Consider the following 6,500-nt stretch of genomic DNA (forward strand, 5'->3'; position numbering starts at 1 on the left):
GGATACGTTTTTATATTTTACAAAGTTTCCAACACAAAAGTTAAGAAAGAGGTAAGTAAAAAACACCATAAAAAACAAGAAGGTAAAAAACAAAAATCACTATACATGTCAATTTTTTTGATAGTGTTAACAGATGTATTATGCTGGTTACCGATAATAATAATGTCATTTGCTAGCATCCTGGGATACAATATTCCTGAAATCGCACATCCAATTTCATCAATAGTACTTTTGCCAATAAACAGTTTGCTTAACCCCATTTTATATTCGAGACTCGAGCTGGTTTTTAAGAAAAAGCTAAAACGCATTATTAATCCTCTTGAAAACTTGCTGAGCTTTAAAAATAGTAAAACGTAATTTTATTTGAGTTGATTTCAGTTCAATAAAAAATCAATATTATTGTTATATGAACTTATTAAATTTTACTTGATTAATTACTAATTTAATATTGTTTGTATAATTTTTTTGTTCATTAGAGTAAAAGATTAGACGGCCTATTTCTAAAAACTATAAACTTATAAAAAAATCGGCTTTTACATCCTAAAAAAAAGCAAGAAATATTTAAACACATTTTTAGCTGGCCTTTAGACCATATTTATGCTATTTTAACCTTAGTTTTCTAATAAACTTTGACTTAGTTGTTTAGCTAAATATTGTAAGGTGGACAAATTCCCTATAAAAGACTGATTGTCTACCTTTAACTAATCTTTGCTTTTAAAACACACTAATTTAAAAAAAATACTAGTTTTATTAATTTATTCTAATGTCTGCTGACAACTATTCGATACCAGAGTAGCAATTTTCGATTGTTACAAAAAATTTTTAATGTTATCCTAAACTTGGAAATTAAACCTATTGTTTTATACATTTTAGTTATATAAAAATAAAAATTTAAAGTCAGTATCTCTTTGTTACATATTCACATAAAATATAATATAGAACTTAGCGAAAATGTTATTAGTATTAATATAAAGGGTTATAGAATTGACCGATCCTTGCAACATAAAAATATTACAAAGCCGATTTTCAATAAACACTACAAAAGTTATATCTACTTAGGGCTTCTTGCTTTAATGGTTACTTAATTTTGGAATACTTTTATGAAAAACCTAAGTGTTATGCTTACGATTTTATAACGGTTAATGTTTTATATACTTCTTAGTTTAGAGATGATGCTGGCCATATAAGTAAAATAAAAAAGCAAGAAAACCATTCAAAAGCAGTTCAAAACAAAAACTGTAGGAATTAACAATAATAAATAGTATTATACTTCAATTAGCTATTAAGAAAAACTTTTTAAATTATTAGTGATGGAATTTTTTAAGACTTGTAAAAATATGGTTAAATAAAACTACATCTAAAATTATCGCTCAGATGCTACTTTATGCTTGAAAAAGTAAGTAAGTAAGGTTTCTAAGATTTATAAATTTAAATTTATGCTAACTGATAAACATAAACTATTAAAATAAAGCGAGTAAAACTATTGATTTCTAAAAAAAAACAATTGATAATGTGCTATTCGCATACTCAGAGAAATAGTTATAACAACAATTATTATATTCTTATGAAAACTTAAACATTAAATAGTGTTTTCATATAAATATTTTTGTAACGTCTTTGTAAATATAAATATATCTTTGATTTAAAAACTCAGTATTATATCATGTATATGTAAATAATATTATTTGTTTAAAATTAATTTTAGTATAACTTAACAGTGAAAATATTTAACCTATGTATCGTAAGATACTTTTTGAAGAATATAAAGTTCTTAATTGTTTTTGGTCAATTAATGCTTTGTTTAAAAAAAAATTATAATCCAAGAATTTTTTTCTCTCATTTTTAAGTTTATTTCATGACACATATCATTAAATAAATAAAACTTACATGGCGAAATTTAAAAAATAAAAAAATTAGGAGAATTTCTATATCGACTTATTATAATAAAATGAGCTCAAAAAGCTAAGACAATTCAAACTTTTGGAGTTACATTAGGAGTTGTACAAATAATGTTCATACATTTAAGTTTTAGAATAGTCATTTAACTAGCTTAAAGAAAGACATCAGTGAAAGTCTACTGAGCCTAAACCTTGACTTCCACTTTCCATGAGATAAAATCGAGTTAAAATAAAGATTTGTTCATACCACAAGCTCTCGGTAGACTGAGACCCGGTTTTCGTTTTATCGAGAACTAATGGTCTGATGTACGAAGTAGTAGGATCAAAACTTTATTTTGATTAGCTTAATCACTAATTGCATTCTAAATGAAAAGTAATTTTAAGTTGTACAACGTTTATTACTTATTTTTTAAAAATATTGCATAGTATGCCAACTCGCAAAGTCTGTTAGAATTTGATGATCGACAATGTTTTTTTCCAAAACATCAAGTAGCTACATGTTTATAAATAATAAATATTATATTCAGAGTAAAATTTTATGAAGTTTTGATCTAAAAAAGTTTTATAACTTATTGTAGTGCTATTCAAGTTGCTTGAATTTAATTCATAACTTTTAGTTGACCGCATACACATTTAATCAGGCACAACCTGTTAGCATCAGAACTATATTTTTTTTCTAAAAACTATGCTCGATTCATAATGTCTTGAAACAAGTAAAAATTTAGAAAGGAATTTTACATTCTACTCTTAAATAATGTTTGGCACATAAAAACTTTTCATATTGTTTATATTACGTTTTATACAAATAATAGAACTTAATGTATTCTTAAGTTGTCAAATTTTCATCAGGTAAGTACAGTTGAAACGACAAATGAAGTAGAGACACCAATATGGTACACACCTTGAAAACTTAAGCCTTAAAGATTTGAGACAAATTTTACTCTTTTCAAGCCAAATAGTAGTTAATATCAACCAAAATTAACAACAACACTGTCTACTTTGGATTATATTAGGGGTGGGCAACGTTTTTCAATTAACGAGCCGGATCCAGAAAAATTAAGTCTTTTGCGGGCCGGAGCATTTCGAATTAATGATTTACCGGATCAAGTATCTGGATCAAGCTGAATAATGACTTTTTAGATCCGAATCCGACTGGAAACTAATTTTAAGTCGAGATACGGATCCGGTCGGATTCTAATGTAAATAAAAGTTTCCGGTTCGGCCGGAATATAACTTTATGGATACAGTTGATCACTTTTTTAAATCCTTCAAATTTAAAAAACTTTCTCAAGTCTGACAACTTAAGGTGTAGATTAAGACATGTCAGATGTTTAAATAATATCTATAAGTAGAATTGAAATTATAATTGACAAAGATATGTAAATATTGTACTTAAAAAAAAAACTTTGCTTGGGGTAATTTTACAAAAAGATATTCCAACTAAGTTAGAATAACACAAAATATTAGGACAAAACGGTATATTTATTAGTACACATTAATTTATAGATAATTTTTTAGCATGTTTTTGAATTCAAATTCTTATGGTTTTGCTTTGTAAAAATATGGTACAAAGTTTTATAATATTGACCCTTTGTGGGTCTGTAAATTCTCTCGCGGGCCGGATCCGATTAAAGTTTAAAAAACGGTCGGGGGCCGGTCATTGTCACTCTGCGGGCCGGATCAGGCCCGCGGGCCGTACGTTGCCCAACCCTAGATTATATTATAGTAACTAGATTTAAAAAAAGTTAAGGTGATTATATGCTTTAAGCACCTTAAGATTATAATTTTGTTCTTTTACCTTTTTTCTTCATATAAACTTTTGATCCCATCCATTTTGTATTAATACAAATTTATCCAAATAAATTAATTGATAGAACTTTAAGAAGACGAAATAAAAGAACTAGACAAAATTATTATTAACTTCGATGCTGCTGTGAAAGCATTTATACCGGGTAGACTTAAAAAGATCTGAGTAGAAAACCATGTAGCTCAAAGTATTGTTATATACTCCTACAAGCTAGAGACAATGCTAAAAATGTCATCAGTAGCTGAACACTTGATCAAAAGTCTTACTTATGCTGATATGATGATTTTAAGCGCTATAGGTAATCTTCAAACACTTTTAATTTAACTACACTAAATACATTACTTTTATTTAAATAACCGCAAAGATTGTTCAAAGAAAAAAAAAAACTGCTAGATTGATAATTCAATTCTTTTTGTTTTATTTTTTTTTTTACGATTGATTCTTTTTTACTAAGTATAATTTTTGTGATTTGTTTGTTAACTTTTGTGTAGCATAAGTTTAAACTTTTACTCGTCGTTCTAATGTACTACCCTGACGAAAACTTGAAGAAATGAAAATACTAAATTTTTATCAAAACCTAAAAACTTAAGTTTTTTTAAACTTTCCAACATGTAGTTTGTTTAACTTTATGCATTAAGATTGCTCATAATATTTGTTTTGTTAGCATTACTTAAGAAATGTTAAAATTCAGGGTTCGTGCGCGATTTTTTTTTCATTTAGCCTGACTGAGACCAATTTAGCCTGACATTTTTTAAAAGTAAGGAAAACCCCATTTAGAAGTCATTTTAAGTATTTGGGGGTCTTGATTAGTACTGTTGTAGACTTCAACCAGTTTTATCTCAAAAATATTTTGAGCTTTAAAAATCTGCAAAAAGCAACTCATAGCTTAGTTAAAACTCAATAAAATAAGACTAAATTGTGAAAAAGGTGATTTACCCCCTCCCCTATGCCCTTAACATAACAACTTAAGGTGATAAGTTTTAAAACAAGTGTTATATCTAACCTATTACTAGTGTGAAAATTTAATATATATTACTAAACACAATTGTTCAATTTAATTAACCACTAAGTAAAAACATTATAACCAGAAGATTTATAATAAAACGACGTGCATTGTCGTATTTTATTAAAACTTAAAATGAAATGCTTACACGAGTATTAAATTAAGTAAAAAATGTACATTACAGTATTTTGACTAATACTTAAAACTGATACATGATTATAAATCCTAAACTCTAAATAAATACAGTGATTGTTGATGTCATATTATATTTAAAAAGCTTACAATTAAATTAAATAAAAAACCTTTAACATTTTCTTCTTGTAAAGAAAAATGAATTGTACCTAAAATTTGTACTCCCACAAAACTTAGTACTTATATCTTAAAGCTAAGTTTTAGTGTTGTGAATATCTAATAACTTTAAACAAACAGACTGCTAAGAGTTTTAATCTATAAACTATTTGGTATAAAGCCTTTAAATTAGAAATTAAAACAGTTCAACCAACTAAGCTCTGAAAAACATAACTGATGTAGACAAATTTAAACAAACAGCTAAGTTGTTGAACTAAACTGTAATGTTTAAACTGATTTTTTTTTAAATTTTATAATTATGAGATAAGATGTAACGTAATAAGGCGTTAAATCCTGGAGATCCTGATAAGCTAAGCTTATCGGAATGTATATCACAGATGTTCTTGTGCTAAAACTTTATTTCAACTAACGGCGTTTCACTGCTCTCAAATAAATTTAAGAACAGATCTACGGAGTCTATAAAATGTTAACACACATTAGAAAAAAAGCAGAAAAAAGCATGTATAAATTATGTATAGTGTTTATCTAGGTAGTAACTATAAATGGACTTTATGGTTTAAAAACAAAGTTTGGGATAAAAGCATAAAATTATAAAATTAGAAAAAAAGCAGAAAAAAGCATGTATAAATTATTGCACAACTTGTTAAAATTATTATGACGTAACATTTCTGCACAACTCAATTTAATTTTCATTTTTAAAAACCTGTCTATTCTTAGAGCTTTTTGAGGTTAGTGCCTACTTTTATTAAATTTGTTTTTTTTGTAGACAATTTTATAATTTTATGCTTTTATCCCAAACTTTGTTTTTAAACCATAAAGTCCATTTATAGTTACTACCTAGATAAACACTATACATAATTTATACATGCTTTTTTCTGCTTTTTTTCTAATGTGTGTTAACATTTTATAGACTCCGTAGATCTGTTCTTAAATTTATTTGAGAGCAGTGAAACGCCGTTAGTTGAAATAAAGTTTTAGCACAAGAACATCTGTGATATAATTATGAGATATATAACTACTCAAAACAAAATAATGAAGATTCTTAACTTTAATTTTCAACAAAAGGTTTTAAGAATTTATTTTAAAAAATACTGACTGATTTTGTCTTTAATAACTAAAATTTTATTTAGAAATAAATTCACATCTCAATTTGATCTTAAAAATATTTCTAAATTTTTTTAAATCAAAAATTTTCAAGCAGTTGAACTAAGAAAAACTAAGATTTTAAAGTCTTTAAATAAAAAACTGATTAGCCTGACGTTTTTCAAAAAAAAAACTGATTTAGCTTGACTTAGCCTGACGCGTACGAACCCTGAAAATTTATGTAAAATATCGATCCATGTATAATATAAACAATCAACATACCTTTGGACGTAAGCTTATGATGCTATTGTTACTTTTATAATTTAATTTGAAAAATAACTTTAATAACTCATTAGTTTATTTTTGTTTGAAAAAATATAATCGAAAAAAACTAATACTA

Source organism: Thalia democratica, chromosome 3 (genome assembly GCF_965202585.1).
Source record: "Thalia democratica chromosome 3, ktThaDemo2.hap1.1, whole genome shotgun sequence".
In the NCBI taxonomy this organism is placed as follows: Eukaryota; Metazoa; Chordata; class Thaliacea; order Salpida; family Salpidae; genus Thalia; species Thalia democratica.